The 19,984-nt window shown below is 40.0% G+C and overlaps 1 long non-coding RNA gene across 3 annotated transcripts in view; it reads right to left on the bottom strand.

The window, feature by feature from the left end:
* Positions 1-19,984, bottom strand: part of LOC128075499 (uncharacterized) — a 31,846-nt gene that overhangs the window by 2,564 nt on the left and 9,298 nt on the right. Inside the window, exons 7-10 of one of the 3 annotated variants that reach the window (XR_008203864.1) lie at positions 16,488-16,596; positions 14,289-14,437; positions 8,954-9,363; positions 7,362-7,528 (exon numbers count right to left, since the gene is read on the bottom strand). This is a non-coding gene — a long non-coding RNA (uncharacterized LOC128075499). Of the gene's footprint in view, positions 1-7,361; positions 7,529-7,561; positions 9,364-14,288; positions 14,438-16,487; positions 16,597-19,984 lie in introns of those variants that run through there. The other 2 variants (XR_008203862.1, XR_008203863.1) reach the window with 2 other exon arrangements.

The raw sequence follows: 19,984 nt of genomic DNA, 5'->3' as shown, positions 1-19,984 counted from the left end.
TTTTCTTGTGAGCTCAGAGCTGAACTAGACTGAAGTGGTGAATTCCTACAATGCTGCCTATGCTGCAGCTGCTTTCCAGTAGCGTCAGTTGTCCTGGGGCTGTACGTAAAACACCTGCATGAGCAAACAAGAATGCAACCGGATACGTCAACCTGAAAAAAGTCGTGATGCTTCAGTGCTAGTGTGAGTCAACAGCAAGAAGAAAATCCACCTGCTAGCACTCAAAAACAGCTTCTCAGAGTTAAGCAAGTCCTGATCAGAAGTTTTCTAACTTTAAAATGCCATATATGAAAAGGTGGTACGCTACATTGCTCTCTCAGACAGAACTCCAGTTTGGAGCAGTGTGATCAGAGGTGCTCAGTGGTGCTCACTGGCCAAAGAATCACCTGGTAACAGCATGCTTTAAAAACAGTGACAAATATTTGAGAAAATAAGTTCTTTCTGCTGAGATCCCATGCTTTTGTTTTGCTACGCAAATATTGTTTCTGCTGCACTGGATGTACTCATTGTGCTGGCCTTTTGAAACAGAGTTATTTTAGGCATGCCTCTTCAGACGGTTGTGGACAAACATTACTGCAAAAAGCAAGTACTTCCCTATTTTGATGCCATTGTCCTGATTATTAGATCAGAAACAAACCTGTGCAGATAGCACTATGCAGTGTAAAATGCAGTTCCTGTAACTGTGCTACTTTTCATGTAAATATCAGCAATAGCACCATGGGAAGGAAATACCTATGACCTCAAAAGCCTGAGTGCACAGATGTGCAGATCAGGGATTAGGAGACACAGTTACTGCAGTATCACATTCTATCTATGGCACCACTTGTTCCAAGCTGCTCCTGTTTTTTCAGACCAGCTCTGAAAAAGCAGTGCTGAAAATGGCACCCCTGCTGTCTCTGAGCCCATCCTGGGAAGGAGCTCTTGAAAGAGGATGGCCACAGTAGAGGATGCAGGGAAAAACTGAAAGCGCTGTGGGAAAATTTCTTTGGATTTGATATAACGTAACTCAGAAAGCAGGGGGACAAAAAGCTAGACAAATGTATCAATCTGTGGAAAACCTGCATTTGAGACACCAGGGTATTTGCCCCAGGCCAGGAAAGCTGTCCTGGGGAAATCCCTAGGAGTGCCACAGGCCACGTGTTCACTGCGCCATCCTTGTGCTCTCCAATAACTACTGCCTGCTTCAGTCTCCTGCCTGTCCTGCATCTAGATTAGAGGTCTTCAGCTTGCACAGGGGGCTGAATTGTTGGGCATGATATTTGGTCAAGGTAGGAAAGGTAATGAGTCACATCTATTGATGGCTTTTTGTAGCAGGATGTTTGGTTAAAACAAACAGTAGCCTTACACTCAAGAAACAAATGGCATAATTAAATGCTATCTATCTTCCATTACTGCGTATTCCAAACACACACGCACAGAGCCACGTAAAATTCACATGCATTTTTAAATAAGATGGTATTCAATACAGACATAATGCTGAGGACTGCCACTAAAATGCACTCTAGAAATATTAACATTATTAATAGCGTGTTAGAAGAAAACCAATCTTTCATTCTTTCAAAATCCTTCTGGATTATCTTTCCTCCTAGTGAAGGTAAAAGGAAGTTGAACGTTCCAGAGTGTGGGTGAACTAACCTTCTGTGCAGAAAACTGACTGATAGAAAAAGCAGGTGGCAGGAATTGGTAGACTTCAGATGCCTGAAATTAGCTCTCAGCCTGGACTGTGCACAGCATCACACAGACAGTGGAGTGGGGAAGAAGAGCTACTTCCTCTGTGCTTGCTCACTTAAGGGAGTCATGCTTTATGCTGCCAGTTTCTTTGTATTTAAGGGGTTTACAAGGAAAAGAGCTTCCAGCGGGTCTTTGCTCCTGTGAGGAATAGAAATGGCTACTGCTAAACCACTGTGGTGTTTAACAATGGATAATTGAGCACAGTACCAAAGATGAGAAGAGGATCCAACAAACAGCTGGTGATAAGACCATGGTAAGACAACAGATGATAAGAAATGACAGCCTCTTTTTGCCTTGATACCATCACAGGTCACCAGACAGCTATGTCTTTGGATTTCCATTGTTTTTTTAATTCCCTTTTAGTCCTTTTCTATTTCTAGTCTTAAATGTTGTAATGCTGCAAAATTATCTGTCCTGAATGGTACAGTGAGAACCTGACCTTGCCAAGCATCGCATGTACTAGACAGAAAAACACTGAACAAGATTTTCCAGTTCACTTCCTTCCTGTTGAAGCTTAATGACTTTTCTACTTGCATTTCTCACCCCTTTCAGAGCAAACTCAGGAGGCTTGTGGAAGACCATAAGGTGAGTGACAGGGTTGATAACAAAAGAAATCGAGTGCCTTTTTGTTTTCTAAAGTAAGATAACCAGCCAAAGTTCTGGGTCTTCATTAGATTGCTTAGTTGGGGAGCCAGGTACAGGGAAACAGGTCACAGCCTGTGTGTTTAAACTGCTGCTGTGACGTCCAGGAGGTCACACAAGTACAGTTCTCCAGTGCTTGCACATTCCTCATTGCTGTTGGTTTTACGTGGCTGTGTGGCTTTGTCTCATGATGTTCCTCAGTTGCCTGAAGAGTTCCCTTTTGCCTTCATAATAGGCAAGAAACACACTGAGAAGAGCATTTGAATACGAGCGTCATACTAAAGATGCTTGCTTTCTCACATCTCAAGGATGAGCTAGAGTAGCTGAGTGGCACTGCTCAAATTCCCATGATTATTTCTATCTTCCCCTTACCAAAATACAGTTTATTAAGTTTTCACACCTAACCGTTTAACTTCAATCCTTGCTCTGTTCATTGTGTGCACAAAACCTTCCTGTCCTAACCAGCAGCCACTCCCAGTGAGCAATTAACTTGAATTTATCATTTCAGTAAAAATAAAAATAACTGCTGTCTTGAAATGACACAGCCAGCCTAAGTTTGTCTGATGTTTCTCTGACTTCAGCAGATTATTTGATCTATGTAACTGTGATTGTAAATGAAACTCTGGTTGAGTGCACGTTAGCTTTAGTCCAGTGCCTATAGCAGAACTGTATTTGCCAGATTTTCTTCTTGCTGGGATCCAACCATCAGATTTTGGGGATCAGATGGGCACAGCTGGCTTTTGCTGTGCTGGATGCTAGAGCTACAGCGGGGACCCCAGCACTGTTCTGATACACTTAAAACAGAGCGGCAAAGCCTAGACATTAAAAACAGGCTTCACAAGAACAGCTGCCTGGCCTCTAGGGATTGGTAAGCTGTGCTGAAGCTGATGCTGACTTAGAGTTGAAACCTATATAGGGATATCACCTAGGCAAATGGCTCATCCTGAGTGCTGGTAAGAGCAATGTCACTGATGATGAAATAGTGCCTCTGATCAACAATGACTCTCACACCCCTAATTATTTTGCCTCATATGCTGAAGCTTCTTCAAGCCAGTAATTCAGCTCTGCAGTCTCAAATCAACGTAGGAGTGTACAGGCAACACAAATCAGCAACGAGAATGGTGACATATTCTGTCTGCTCCATAGGCTGTAGACACAAACCTACAGCTGGTAATACCAGCTCACTGTATAATGATCTCTTGCTCTTTGCTGAGCATAAGGAGAGCTTCATTTGCATGAATAGTTGAGCAGTGCAAGACTGCCTCATTACATGCCAGAAGTGAGTTACGCCTGGGACTCATGCCCCTGGTCTGTTCTCAGGGCATAGGGCTGGTGGAAGTGAACGTGACCTCTAGCAGTGAGTGTCCATTTCAGAGGGGCTCAGATGGTGCCACCTGCAAGAACTGTGTCCTGAATTTCCCAAACATGAGATCTGATTGACCTTGTTCTCAAAACAAGGTTAGAGCTAAATATAACCCATAGTTGCAAGGTGCACTTACAGGGCTCTGAGATATACTGTTTGTCCAGTATCTGCTTTTGCTTTGTGTAAAGGTTATCTGCTAAACAGTATGCTTTCCTGAACTCATATGAAGGGTGTAACTGACCTTTTGAAATTAAACTTCTTCAGTAGTACAGGCTGGTTTGGCTAAAGTTAAAACCACTGTTAGGAAGCTGCATTATTAACTATATTATATTACAAAACTGTATTATTAACTGCATTGTTAGCTATATTATTAAGTTATGAGAAACTACACGCAGTGGAATCATTGGGAAAAGGATATATACACACCAGTGTGTAAATTGTGCTTCCAAATAACCTGGAGGCAATCATGGCCAGGCTGGATGGGGCCATGGGCAGCCTGATCTGGTGGGTGGGAACTCTGCCCATGGCTGAGGCTGGATGGGCTGTAAGTCCCTTCCAACCCAAACCATTCTGAGATTCTCTGATTCCTACATAAACACCTCTTTGTCTTCTCTCTCCCAGATGTAACCAGTTTCTTCTTCCAGGAAAAGAGCTGTGAAGCAATAGCTAACAATGTTAGCAACAAGACAACAAAGTACTTGGCACAGCCAGGGGGAAGAATCATGCCACGTGTAGTCCATTTGTGATGGCAGGTGGAGGTGTTGTCTTGTGGGGTTATGTAGAGAATATCTAAGTAGCTACAACTGGCTGCAGAAACATTTTCTCAGAGAGGGTGATTATTCCCATGCCCTGACAGAGGATGCAATGCAGCTGAGGAATCATTTTACATCTTTCTCATGAAGACAAAACTTCTGATTTCCATTCAGAATATTCCCTAAACTATTCTCCAGCTTTGTAAGAGAAATCTAAAACAAAAACATTAATATGAAAATACTAGTAAAACAGAGCTATTCCCACTGGAAGCACTAGACATGATCCAAATCTGTGTAAAACTTGAGTACAAATCAATTCAGTAGTGAGACTTCTAAGATTTACCCTGAACATTTTTAGAGGAAAGGAATGGGCACATTCAGTAAATGCATGCCAAATGGATTACGTGAAGCACATTTCTGTGTTGTTCTGAAAATGCATATGGTTTCATTTAACCATCTGCTTTAAAAATACCTGTAGGAATGAATGTGCTAAGGTTGCCTTAGGAATGGGACTGGATGGAAGTTACTGGGCAATAGCATGCCCCAGATGGTAGTGAATGATCTGGCATGCTAGCAGGTTACCACCTGAGTCCAGAAGACAGGACGTTAACACAGAACAGCCAGATGGCAGAAAACTTGGGAACTGCACAAATGTAAACAGAAAAAAAAAGAGATACTTGATTTGTGGGACCTTTTAAAGGTCAAAATCCAGCACAATCTGAGAGAAGTTACTAGAGGAGAAACTGATAAAGTTTAAAAACAAGATGTGGAGCTAGGATTATCAACACGGAGCTAATCTGCTTCACTTATTTGTATTTCCACTCATTGTTCTTTGTTGTAAATAAATACTGTTTCAAGACTGGATACTACTCATAGTTCACTTTTTCTTGGTAAGAACTTAGTAGCAGTTTAAACTCTTATTTCTAATGAAAATCAGCCCTTGTTAGGACATTGGTCCATGACTTTCTGGCAACTTCATAATCACAGGATAGTTGATGCTGGTAGGGACCTCAGGAGATGACCTGGACATGTCCTGGACCTCTGGGCCATGGGCCACATGCATTCCTGCACAGTGCATCCTGTGTTCCCTGCTCTGTGCCATTTTGGTGGCTGTTCCCTGCCAAGTGGCTTGGCCTGACTCTTGGTATGCACCCATTGCTCAGCACCAAGACAGCAGTCAGGGCTGAAACCAGCATGAGCAGAGGGCTCTGTGCAGTGCTAAATCAAGCTGTGGCAAATAATTTTATGCATTTTGTTACATTGGCTAAATACAGTCCTCTGAACAATGACAAATATGCAGCCATCCTTTCCATTCTGATAAAGGAATTAGAGAATAGGTTTCATGACTGCTGAAAAAATCACCATTTCTTTGGTATATTTGTGATCGTTGATGTTTGTTTGTCCAACAAAAATCTCAAGCTATTTGGATTGATTGTGTTTTGCAGATACAAAATCTTTAAAGCTGTGAACACAGATGTTTCTAGTGATGAGCTGAATTTGTTAATACAAATAAATGTGTCACCAAGATGCTCTAAGAGCTTAGTGCGTCTGAAGTGCTGAGATGGGGCAGGTTGGATGCATGTTTCTCCATGCTAGGAACTTCTGATGGGTGTAAATATTCAGTATGTGTGATGGGAGGACTGTCTGTTGAAAGGATAAGGTGGGGTACAGAATTTGAATAAAACACTGTTAGGAGCCAATAAGCAGTCAAAGGGGACAATGGTTTCATACATAGGTTAGGGTGGGATATTTCTGCTAGCTACATAAATACAGTTAAATGAATACAGGCCTCTGCTACCAAACATTCTGTAAACCACAAAACAGGAGATATAAGAAAATCTTACTTAAAACTAAGTCCTGCAGGTTTCTTGAGACCATGTCCACTTCAAAGTCACAGAAATATAAACATTATCTACTGTGTAGAATTCCCTCAGATATATAAAGTAGGAAAAACAAAAGAGGAAACTGCTGATATTAGAGTAAGATTAAGATGTTAAAACATCACTGACCTCATTGAATGCAACACTACAGCCCATTGGACCAAGCAGGCTGGGCAACAGCAAGATTAAGGAAACAAAATGAGGGCTTCTTGTATCTCTCATGAATTTAAAATCATTCCAGAAAAAACAAAAAGAAAAAAAGCAGGGCTATACTAATGTCAGACTAACTTCTCAGGGGAGAAAAGGTAATGGTTGCTAATGTACCATTTGCTTTTACTATATGTTTCCTCTCCAGCAGTTTCTGAGCCTCTGCTCTAAGCTGTCACCCATGTATGTTTTGTTTGTCTACGAGTGACAAATGTAACAGAAGTCTACTCTGGACATGCGAGTGGGAAGCAGGCAGCCAGACTCTCCATCAGTGTGTATAAAACTAGATAATTCATGATTTATTCTGCTGCTGAAGAGACTGAGGCACCAGTGAATTATCATGATTAATTTAACAAAGCTTACTTAGAAATGGCACCAGAAAAGATATCTAATGGCATGTTGTTTCACTCTCAAAAGTAACACCTTATATGCATTTACAAGGAAGAAAAGGGAAATTAAAACCTGCTTTCCTGTGGTAGTCTGATAGATAAAATGAGAGGTGGCATATTTCTGATTTTTCCCTGTTTGAAGAAGCTTCAGTTTGCAAAGGAGAGGGGAACAGCTTCACCTCGTGCAAAATCAGTGATTGAACTTCAGTGTAATGCTTATGAAAGTAGGTCATTCATGGGTCTGCAGTGGTTACATGCACTGCCTAGCGAGGCTGCCAGTCACACCATGCTTACTTGGGATGTTTTGCTGTTAACCACTCTATCAGACCTGGACAGCAGTGCCCTTCCTCCCTGTGCACCCTGGCCAAAGGCATTGAAGAACATTTTGTGAATGTACCTCTGTGTGTCTCTCAGCCACTGAACTCCATGAACTGCTGACATTTCCCGGGGCAGCTCTGACTTATCAAACAGGTTCTTGAGTGAAGGCTGGTAAAACAGTGAGGTTCAGCAGCCTCATGGCTCACATACTTCTCAGACTGCATCAAAACTGTCAAACCATCAGACCTGCCACGTAAACAAATGAAATTGATATAAAACTGCTTTTAGCCTGTAATTTAATGTTTTTGTGAGGGAAATTGCCAAATCCTCGTTTCACATAAACAGATATATGAGTCATTACAGTGAGTGTGTTTATTGTACACGGCACTTCTTTCCAAAACACACATGTTTAAACAGATGGCTTATGTTGACTATTAATGCAGTTCCTGCAATTAAGTTCAGACTGAACAAAGTAGGCAGAGACTGACATTCTATTGACATCAAAGCCAGTGTATTGCATCTTCTTCTTATGAATGTTCAAATTCAGAGCAGCTACTACAGGCTTACTGAAATGTCAACTGCGATAAGTCACGATGTAAATGAAGAGGAGAGATAAGGTAGCTGGCATCTTGCTAATTTACTTTTTGACTGGGATTTACTATATGCATATTTATGCTGTTACGTGTTAATGGTGAAAGTCCACGTTTGAGCAAATTGCTGTAAATAAACATAAATAGCAGTTAGATTCAGCTTGTCTCTCCATCTCTTTAGCTATAGTGGGCTCAAAGCATGTGCAAACTAGTTTTTATCATACGGGGAGCCCAACAGCAGGGTGATGATGTGCTCTTGCTGTGTTACCAGCACAAGTAGCCAAGTGGCCCATGAACAGTTATGGCTGTGCAGGCAAAGCTGCTGTGCCAGAAACAGAAATGGCCACATCTGACCAACTCCAAGGCTCTTCTATGACAGTATTGTGTTGATGTAGCATATTGCAATAGGGGCTGGCTAAGAAGGAATGTAAGAGCAGCTCACGTGACGTGGCAGTGATTACACAGCTGAGACTGCTCCAGGGCTTCCTGACCTGCAGCCAGTTTCCTTGTGTTTAATAGTGCCTAACAGGTTTCTCCTCTATGAATTTGTTGCAGGGCTTTTGAAATTGATGTAAGCATTCAGTATTCACAGTTTCCTGTAGCAAACTGTTTCATGGAAAAAGTGCCTCACTTTCATTTGAGCTATTTGATCTGCAGGACTTGCACTGGAAGAAACAGTGAACAATAGTTCCTTATTCACTGTTTTCTGTGATTTTTTAAAGATTATTCTATCATCTGTTGTTTTTTCCAGGCTGAGGAGCTCTATACTATTTCTGGTGTGGAAGGCGTTGCATACCAAACTTTATCATATTTCCTCTATTACCCCATGAATATTCTTTACATATCCATCTATCTCATTATTTTCAGAACTTGTGCAGCAGGTAGTGCCATGGCCCTGCAGTTGGAGTCTCATGGCTACAGTTCAATGAATGGAGTCTCCAGCCCCATGTGACTCGTTTAGAAGTTGCTGTCTGTAGCTTCTAGAATGATCTATGAGAACAGATATGGCTAGGCTTAATGAAGTAAAGTGGCTGTTTAAAACAGTTCAACAAGCACTTCATATCTATTAGGTGCTGCTTACCTTTTCCTCCTTCCTTGGTACTCTCTTAAACCAAATTTCATCTGCTGTTTGTATTCTTCATTTAAATTTCGTAGTGGAAAAAACCAGCAGCTTGCATTTCATATACGTCTTTGGATAGAGATGCTTTAAAATGTTTTTATATTCAGTTGTAACTTTCTAAACTGGCACACATGGGAACAGCTTTGGTACAGCACAAAGCTGGGTAGTAGTTAGCTTACTTTGTCCTCTGCTCCAGCAGAGCCTGTGACACAAGTTCTTGGAAGACCTCCAAGTGTCACTGCGTGATGCTGGACAAGGCTGGAGCTGAAGCAGAACAAGGTCCCTTTTATTGCCCAAGTCTGGCACATCTTCAGCGTTACAGGGCTGGTGCTGCTCAGTGGAACACTGCCTCCCTGCTGAAATACCACCAGCTGTTGGAGAAGAGAGATCGTTTTCAGTCACACTAATGCAAATAACCAGAGAGCCATATTCAACAATGTTCAATTAAGGCTGAACAAGGGGAGAAACTTGATACCTTACAACCTAAAAAACAACCAATCGTCCCTCCTTCTGTGGTCATTGCTGGAAATAAAACAGTACAAAACAAAAAATTAAAAAAAACCAACACAGACAAAAACCAAAACCCACAGCATTTCTGGGAAAGACCCAGGAAAGCTATTTCAGGAACAACAGGCAGTACTTAAATTTCTTCCAATTTGTTTTCGACCACCTCTAACAGAATTCACTAAACAAAATACAAGGGAAAAACACATCTCCCATTACACAAAGTCTGCAAGCTTTCATTTCAGTTTTACCTACAATAATAAATGTTAACTTTATGGAGTTACTTCAGCACTCTGTGATAACATTAGGAAAAAACACCAAACCAAATCAAAACAGCTTTGCAAAATACCTGTCAGTGAAATGGCCTGAATGGAGTAGATTTACTCTCTAGAAAGCAGTATTTAGTGTTTTAGTTGACACAAAGCTTCATGAAGGAAATCTCAGACCCAAAAGGAAGAACAGCCTAGTTGCTTTTCCAGTAAGTGGTAACTACAGCAACCACCAGGCATGGCTATTAGCTCTCTACAGAAAGAGAGAAGTAAACTTAAGTCATTCTGCAGCTTGATTAAATATTTGTGAAGCTCATTTAATGTCCTTTCACCAAGTGAACGTATAATGCTCTAAACAGCCATGATTACAATGCATAAATATAACCTAGGAAAACAGATTCTTTTTATAACTTTGCTTGAAAAACGGCCTCAGAGCTGCAAAGGTAATGTACTGATACCAGAAACATTAGGAAGCTGATTACAAGTGCATCTCATAACACCGGTTATTCACGTTGCTTGACGCTTCCTGTCATCAGAGCTGGATTTCAGTCATTTGTAACTTTGCCAATTTATAAGTGTTTGGCCTCAAGTTTTCTAGCCTGAATGCTAACCTCACAGCTGCATTTTAGCAAGAAACATTGATCAAAAGGCACAGCCTTCTCTAAGGATCAAGTTTAAGAATAAGATCTTGGTTTTTAACTCTCATCTCCAAGGGTTTCGGAAAATGATTCAAATACAGCATTGTTGTAACAGTCTTGTAGCAGGGCCAGACCTCTCGATGTTCTCATGAAAGCTAGAAAGCCTTGATAAATTGTAATTTATAATCATATAATTGCATATGATTCATGCAGACTTTCATCTTATTTGCTAAAATGTCAGTACTTCTTGTATGGTTTGTGCATGTTTGACAGAATTAAAGTTTCTTATCTTTTATAAAGCTGCATATGAGAGAGCCATGACTCAGCTCACGGGTACAAGTAGAGTCAGACACTCCACAGCAAAGCTGTGCTGGCCCCAGCACAGTGCTTGTTTTCTCAGAGCTTGCACTGATCCTCCTGCTAGGACTGAATGGATGTGGAAGAAGGAGGAGTGAAGGCTGAGGAAAGGGAAGCAAGCTGTTAGGTTGTCTTGGGAAAGTGGTGGGATATGACAGACCCTGCAGGAGCCGTAGATGACATTGTTATGATGGTGGTGGCTGGGGGGACCAGCAGAGCTGGCCAAGTAGTCAGCAGCTCAAAGACCTGGATTCAGAGAAGACAAAACAAGAGAGGAGGAACAGAGTAGAGACAAACTGAGAGAAGAATCAAAGCAAGAGAGATTAGGCAGGGTCCACATCAGCAATGGTCAAGGCAAGGTAACAAACAGAATAGTGGAAGGTTTTCAAGCAGCAAGAACAGTTCACTAGTTTTGAGGATAAAATATTCCAAGTCAATACATATACATATTTTTAATGTATTTTCTGAAAGTTAAGTTCTAAAACAAGCTATTTCAAACCAATAGTATTAACTATAGCATGATTTCAATCACTGTAGAACACATCCAGGTCTTCCCAGGGACGTAAGTTTCCCACATTATTTCTGAAGATTGCTGGTGTTAGCAGTGAATACATCAGGTAACACACTCATTTAAAAATTTCTTAAATCTAAATTACGGATAAAAGTGAAGGAAAAATGATTAAATTACAGCTGCTAGTAGTTCTTGAATTTTATTTCCTCCTATGTTAAAGAAATGATATGGTTGTGCCAGTGCCTTTATTTTAGATTCCGTGTCTCTAAGCCTATTTCCTCATGCAATGAAAAGGTAGAACTAATTTACTGAGAGATTATAGAGCTGTGATTTATGTTGCTTTAGGCAATGATTCAGCTTCTGTCTGTCATGAAACATCAATCCCTATTTCCCTTTGGCTTGTGGATAGATGTGGCAAACTTTTCACAGCTACACCAGTAAGTTAAGGAGCTTTATAAATAAAGCAAGCTTGTAGCCACCAATTACACCTCAGAATGGCTGCTATCAGTTTAACCTTGTGGCTGCTGACCATCAGTAGCATTCCTATACTGTGCTTCCATATCTTGTGCTGACAACTATGAGGAGAGGGTAACTTGCTGGCACAACGGCCTTGGTTAAGTGGTAAGCCATAAAGCTTGATATTCAGATGTACATAGACGTGAATGGTGACAAAGTGGTGTTTTTGCTTTCCCTTTTTTTTCCCTTAAACATTTAATGTAAGTGAACAGCTTTTGCTTTTTTCCATTGAGAGACAAATTATCTTTATGTCACAAAGCATCTTTATGTCACAAAGTTTTCTTTTTTGCTTTCATGTTGAATATGAACTATCTGTCATTCAGAGAAATATCATCAGGCAGCCCTTCCACGCTGGTGCTTTTGGCACACTGGTGGTATCCTCCTCTTTCTGTGTCACTTGGCTTGGACAACTTTTACCACACACAGACAAGCACCATATATACACCTTCAAGGTACAAAGCAATTATTTGTTGCCTTATGCACAAAGACGACAGCCTGGGACTAACAAGTTCTTAGACAAAGGAAGCAGGCAGGGAAGGGCAGGGGGACTGTGGGCTTCCCTTGTTCCCTAGCAGAGGCACACCCTGAGATTTGCTGAGTTATCACCCTTGATTTTTTCTTCAGGGCTCCACACCTTTCCAGGTAAGTGATTTTCCTCCTACAACACTGAGCTGCTGACTTCAGCCATTTCAACAATTCTGCCTCTGCTTTTGCTTTTCTTATCTTGCCCAGCTCTAGCTGAGCTTTCATATTCAAAACACGGTGATTTTCTCATGCGCCTGAGTCCAGATTACACTGCTGTGCCATGCAAAACAGAGCCTGGGATTACAGAGAGCTGAGCCAAAAGGAGGAAGGTAACTGTGAAGGCATAGCCATGAAATTCCTCAACACCCTGGTTCTGTAGTGGTCTGGGAAATCTGGCACATTCCCCCCAAGTATTGTACTGGCCTAGATCTAACAGCACAGAACTAGGACTAGGTGTTAGTGTACAGAGACAGAGTATTGTTACTGAAGGCCAAAAATAGTTCTCTCAGTTGCCTCATGTTGAGGCAGTTCTGTTTATCAGGGTCTAAAAAACAACCACCGGCCACTAGACAGTCTGCTTGCATTAGCAAAAGAGTTACTCATAAGTGCCTCCCAGGAAAGGGCACATTCACCAATCCTAATGCAGCAGAGAACAGGTCTTCATAAAAAGCACCGAAACCTAGGGACAAACCTGACCTTGCAGTGAAGGAAAGGCAATCAGAGGACATAACAAACCTGATGAAGGTGTAAGATGAGTATGAGTCAACGCCACGTATTTCAAACTCCAGTTCTGTGTTATAAAATCTGACTTTTTAGAAAAATTTTAAATATATCAGCAATGAAATCCTATGAATTGGAATACTGTGCTTGAAGGGAAGGTAGCTGAAGTGACATCAGTCATAAAACTTGAATAGAGATCATAAACTGAAAACAGATGTGAGAGACTGAAAAATTCAAACTGCCTGACATACTGAGTGAATGCCTTTCAAGGACACAACAGAGTAAGTGCCTTGTTCTTCAAGTGGTCAGAGAGCCACAGCATGACAAGCCAATTCTGATATACATTAGGTCACTCTACAAGATCCATAACAATGAATAGATTTACAGTAAAGGCCATAGGAGGAATAAACAGAACTACTATGTTAATACATAGCTGCAGACAAATGAGGAGGCTTGAGAAAAGGAAATTTAATTGAGACTGTGCAGGGAGAATTTAAAGAACTCCTACCTGAAGTTTGAAGGTACAGCCTTGTCTAACATGCTTTCAGAAGGATCAAATCACAAGAAAGTGTATGGCTAAACAGGAAATGGAGCCTTGTCAAAATGAACAAACATCCTTCAAAAATAATGTTCAAACCACAGAAACAGAAAGAGCACAAGCTCTGGTTTTAGAATTAACTTGCCCCAAAAAAGAAGTCTTAAGAACTAATAAAAATCCCTCTAATGGATCTAAAGTAATAAAGCTGCCAGAAGTTCTACAGCATTCATTGAGGAAACAGTATACACAAGATTGCTCATGAAACAAAAAGCTGGATGAAAAACTCTTAAAAATAAATCAGGTTGTATGGCAGAGGTAGAATTAATGGAGGATCCTGCATGAAAATTCTTTCTTTGTAGAGACTGGGCCAAAGAATCTATCTCAAACTGTAGTGTCCAGAGGCACTACCTCTCAAAGCACGTCCATAGACTGAACGATATGGAACTGTCAGGGTCACGCAGTTCTCAGCTGATGACTGGATGATCAGATAGCAGACTGCCTGCAATTACTACATTCTGTTTTTTGTCATGCTTCATGGCTGCTCTGTGCCTGCTAGCCTTGGCCCAAAACAAGTAGAAATTCTTAGAGGTAACAGCATATCTGGCACTTGTGGAAAACATGTAAAAATATTTTACTTTAAGACTTATTATCAGTCATGCCCTTAAAAAGTCTTATTCACTGGTTAGTCAAAACACTGTATCTTTGTAAGAGGACTTACTCCATTCATAGTAGCTGCACATCCTGTCAAGCTTCTGGAGAAGAGGAACATCCAGGAATTGCATTTATGTTACGAATTACATCACGTTGCTATGCACTTGAAGCATTCAGGAAATAATCCCTTTCTTTCAAAAAGCCTTTGATCTGCTTCTAGGGAAAAGAAACAATTTTTAATCTTGCTTGGTGACAGAGCAAGCCTTCTAAAATTTTTGAATCAAGTTAATATAAAAGCACGACAATTTATCTGATATCTCCAGGGATTTATGGCTGCACCAGGTGCACAACACTAACAATCAATAGCGAAAAAAAACTGTATTGCTAATAAATTCAGAAATACCAGACATAGAAATTTGCATCTCAGTTGTAGAGTAGTCCCACTTTTCAGATTTTTTGGACTTGACCTACTATAAACTTTGATTAGAGCCTTAGTCTGTAATGAATATGCTCCTTTATCTTCAGCCACAGTCAGCCTTTGACAGCTGACAGCATGGCCTCATCAGCTCTCCTGCCTCCATAGTACTTGTGACATCTATGAAGAAAAGCTGTGTCTTTATCACCCTCCAATTTGCTAGGCTACCCAAGTCCAGCTCTTTTATTCTTCTCCTGTAGAATATGCAGGAGATACACTTACCTGTTCTCTGATCACGCAAGCAGATAAGTTTGAATTCATCCTTTTCTGGGGTGATTTTTTCTAATAAAGGCATATGTTTTTAAAGCCCTCATTTGTGTTACATGAGGGATCTGTAAAGGGCTATTAAATATGAAGGCATAATCTAGTTCTGTGTGCTTTTTCTGATTTTATTATTTTAAATACAAAGGTAAATATTAACATCACAGAAGCACACTACATAGGCTCAACTACTGAATGTTATAATCAAACCAAAATGGCAACTGAGATTAGATCAGTGTGTTACCACTTATATTGGCTTAGTTCATTAGTTTATGAAATCATAAAGTTAGTGCAGTGTGTAATCAAAGTGTGTGTCCAACAAAGAGAAGATTTGCTGTGTGTTAATTTTGCAGCAGATGATCGAAAGAGAAGTTATTTCCTTATGGTAAAGATCTATCTGTAATGGAGGACTTTAGCAACCTGGAGCTGACCAGACCCAGGATTCACAGAACAAAAGACGTTGCCTAGAAGAGAAGATTTATTTAGCTCATCTTGAGGAACTGCAGAGATTGTAATGCTGTAGCAAAAATTCATTGGAATGCTTCATAGAAATGTTTTCAGAAGTATCTCATAAATAAAAAAATGCATTTATATACAGTTCAATAGCATTAATTATGAAAGATAAAAATGGAAAAAATTTAGTTTCCCAGTCACAGCCTCACAACCTAATTTGTAATTAAGCTGATGGATGCAGTTATTAATTATAATATGCTTTTATCCTTTCCTGACTACACTAATTCCCAGAAATATTGTAAGTTCTGCTTCTGCACACAGTTTTGCTCCCCAGTAAACATACCCATCTGCTCAGTGTTTTTCTTCCTGCATAACTATTACCTCAGGTACAAGCTGCTGACTGAGGGTATTAGGCAAGAAATACGTCTGCTCTTACAGACTGCCTTGTTATAATGAAATTGGAAATCAGCTGATGTTAGTTCTATCAGATGATATCTATGTTGGCAAACGTCAGCTAGAGTTCAGGGATCCAGGTGACAGGAAGCTTCAGTGCCTACCACCTTTACTATCTAAGTGCCAAGGAACCTTTTTTTCTACTTCTGGACAGCTCTACCTTGAAGACTGTTTCAATTTAAAACAGTAGTTCTCTAAACTGTATACACCCAAAGCAGGTAAATCTGATGTGTTTATGGGCAAAATGATCATGTTCTATAAAGTTAGGACTCAGGTTATTTTAAATACTTTTCTTGTTCTCAAGAGAAGTATCACCATCTTCAGATTTGATTATTTTAATGGCAGAGATACACACATAGTGTTGACGTGAAGTTCAGGATAGTGTAAGGAACTTTTAAAACTCTGATAGCAGTTATCAGTTTCAAAGGCCCCACAGACTCTATAGGGACTAAACTTCATTGCAAATTAAACAAAGCCAACGCTACAGTTATGGCGTGTATGTGACACCAGAATAAGATCTGCTAGTTGCCATAAGGGCAAGTGCTCCTATCACATCTCTTCTCATAAAGTGAAAGTGGATAAACTACAGACTGTGTATTACATGGCCAATTACATGCTACTTACATGTGGCCAACTCCTTGATTCTAATTAGAGTCCACTGTCTCCTGAAGCTGTTTGCCAGCTTATGAGTTCTTTGCCAAAAGGCTGTGTTTTCACACTGACTCCAATTATTCTATGAGAAAGTACAAGCAAATAAAAAAATTAGTTCAGTTCAGAGGATAAGAAGATGTCTGCCACATTTGTCAGTCCTTAGTATTTACAGTGGGGACTGGCTGTTCTACCATTACTAGTTGCTTCCCACTTAACAGGGAAAACGTTTTTAGAACAACTCAGTGTCTAATTTAAATCCAGTGCAGATTTAGTTTGTGTATTTTAGAGGAGAGCAAATATTAAAAAAAAAACATTGAAACTATAGTGATTGACTAATTCTCAGAGTTGCAGGAGAAATAAATGTGTATTCGGGCAAAATACATACGTATCTAACCAGAGCATAACTTGGTATTACACGAAGGTGAATGAGAGTTAAACAAATGCAATGTGGAGAGGAAGACAGGACATCTGTCTGTGACAGTACTGCTTCAGAGGTTTCAACCTAGAGGAAGAATACTAAGTTTGGTATTTTAAGTGACTTTTAAACTGAGATGTCAATACTGAAACGTTTGAATGTGAGAGGCTCCTAATCCAGCTATGGAATTCAGATGGACCCTGCACCTCTGCAGTTAATTCATCTACAGGACTAGGATTTTGTATAAAGTGTAGGACAACAGGGCTTTTGATGCGTGTCTCTAGTTCAGAATTACTACACTGAAGTCTTAAAATCTGCAAGTCAGGAGATTTGTCATTCAAGTAGATTAGATCATCACACTGATTTCTACAGTCTCCAGCAGCACAGCATGCAAGTGCTTCATTCATGTATGTGTTTAATATTTAACAGAGCGTTTCTTTGTTAAAGTAACAACAGGAAAAAGTACATATGGTTTGCTGCTGTTAAAAAAAAAAAAAAAAAATTGAAGCACAACTAGCAGAGGCTGTTAATTCCTTTCTCATATGCCAAGAACAACCTTTCACCTAAAAAAAATATCTGGAAAAGAGAGTTGATATGTTGTAACTTTTTATGTTATTATTAAAAAGCTTTTACTCACTTCTGATAAGGGACAGCTTAAAATATGTACAACAACTTACAATACAATTCTTATCCATAAGAAGTCACGTATGCTGACTGCTCAGGGGGTTAATGGTTTCATGAGAAAATCCAACTTATGAAGTAAGGCTAAATCTATAAATAGGTTGATTACTGGACGCTGGTGATTAGGGCTGTGGAATATATAGTAGAAGAAGAGTTTGTGTTTCCTAGTATTTCCTACAAATAATTAATAATTATTCCAGTTTATTCCAGGCTGCCGTTACTGCTTCCTAAGTAGGATGCAGGAGGCTATACAGCCATCTGCTAAACAGTCAGGAAGGCTACAATACAGCTAGAATTGTCAAAAAAAAAAAAACAAACTTGAATCAGATGTTGCCAAAAAAGCTCGGTTCTTTCTTATTTTATCTTTGTATGGAAAGCTTTTTATCTGTATCATAAAGAAGGGCAAGGAAAAGGAAGCGGCACTGATTTTTAGAAGTGTAATAAACAAGGACCCACTCTGCTGAGAGCAACAAAGGAAGGGAACAGAGCAGGTGATTTCCTTGTGCTACCTCTGGCCCTGGTGACGTGGTTTGATGAGCTGAAGGCACATAATAAAGTAGGAACATGACAGCTGACTTCCTTCTATGACAGTGGACTGATTCCAGTGGTTAATGAGGGAAAGCAGAGGCTGCTGTGTGCCTTTATTTGGTCTCTTTGGGACCACTGAAGCATAGATCTGGGAGATTCTGTCTTTTGGGATACTATATTTTCTTATAGCAATCACTGGGATCAATGATGAGTACTGTGGTTTACACTGGTACACTTAATAATGAGACTGTTCAGTTTAAGGATTGCTGATTAAAAGGACATCAATCTATCCAGACCACAACACTGTCTGATGCTTCCTGAATGATAAAGTAGCCATTAGTGCTGTTGGTCATACTGTCCTGTGTTGTTTTATCTGCACATTTCGTAAGAACTCAGGTTGATCTCGGATTTCTGCTCTACTTATTTTTAAATACAAAACATATTAGACATCAACAGCAGTACATGAAGAACAGGAATCCATGTGATGGATTCCTTTTCCATATTCAGAATTTTTCTTTGAGGATAACCTGTTACAATCTCATCTTTAGCCATGTGATACTTACACATATTCTTTCGCTATTTTAATACAATGATTTTAAAATAATTCAATTTTTTTAAAGAATAACTGAACTTAATATTTCAAAAATAGTGATTTGCCACTAGACACTGTATCAAATGCACTGTCTAAATCTTCTTAAATTAGTTCTGTTGAATTCTTTTGGTCAGTGGAGCTAGTTAAGAAAGACAGCAACTGGTATGACAAGATCTTCTTTTGATAAATCTATGTGGCAAATTATTTCAGTCTGGTGACACAGGATTAACTTCTTTGGATATTTACATTGAATCTGCTGCCTAATCTCCTCCCTAGCCTCCATTGACTAGATTCTATGATTTTCCATAGAGCAGAGTTCAATTCTGCAGGCACTGTATCTGATCATATCACTGCTGCATTTTGGTACTGTACAGCTCTGAGATACACATTTGGACTGACAGTGTAACTAAAAATCATTGCCACAGGATTTATTCTTTTGTGTGCGGGGTCTTTCAATATTCTGTTAAGGTGATAACAAGGAACAGCTCAAATCTCAGCTCCTCCTGAAAAACTGTTATTTCTATTTCTCTGCACTTTTTGCCTACCATACTTCAGCATTCTCCTGCCTATCATTCACTGTCCTTACCAAAATCAGAAGTGAAGCTTTCCTATGGAGTTTGGCCTGCAGTTACATTGCCACAATCACTTCTGTATGCGATCACTACTCCAGTCCCTGTACACTTTTAAAAAAAGTCAGCACTATGGAGTTTCAGCTACTGTATGAGGGATGCTCAAAAAGTATTGCCTCTTATTTTACTGTGTTGGTCCCTGACATCAGAGGCGGATGTTGGTGGAACGGCAGTACTTACTCATTCCCACAAATATTCTGTTACATTTTGTTGCTGTGACACATGGCAGCAGAGGAGCAGTCTGACAGAATGGCACCTGACATGGAAGTGTGGACGAAGCAAAAAGGTGGAAATGAACTCCTTCACATGGAAAAAAATTGCAGCCATTGACATGCTTCTTGAAAAATAGTTGAAAAATAGTGTTTTGTAACTGAGAATTTGCTCCATCGAGCAGTGTTATTGTGCTCTTTGCATCTATTGTAGTTTCCATGGAAATAAATAGGAGACACTACTTTCAGTGTGACCTGCGTAGCTCAGTTTAGGATGTCTGACAGTTCTTGTACAGTGAAATGCTTCCTCTCCCAACCACAGGACAAGGAAACAGGATTCTTCCTTCAGTCACATTACACTGGCACGTGACTTAATCACACTGCAGCTACAGATCTCTGGATGAGGTCATAGAACA

This window comes from Tympanuchus pallidicinctus, unplaced genomic scaffold, assembly GCF_026119805.1.
Source record: "Tympanuchus pallidicinctus isolate F22 unplaced genomic scaffold, pur_lepc_1.0 scaffold12, whole genome shotgun sequence".
Taxonomy (NCBI): domain Eukaryota; kingdom Metazoa; phylum Chordata; class Aves; order Galliformes; family Phasianidae; genus Tympanuchus; species Tympanuchus pallidicinctus.
The sequence above is the reverse complement of the archived record's forward strand: the minus strand, read 5'-3'. Positions and strand labels throughout refer to the sequence as shown.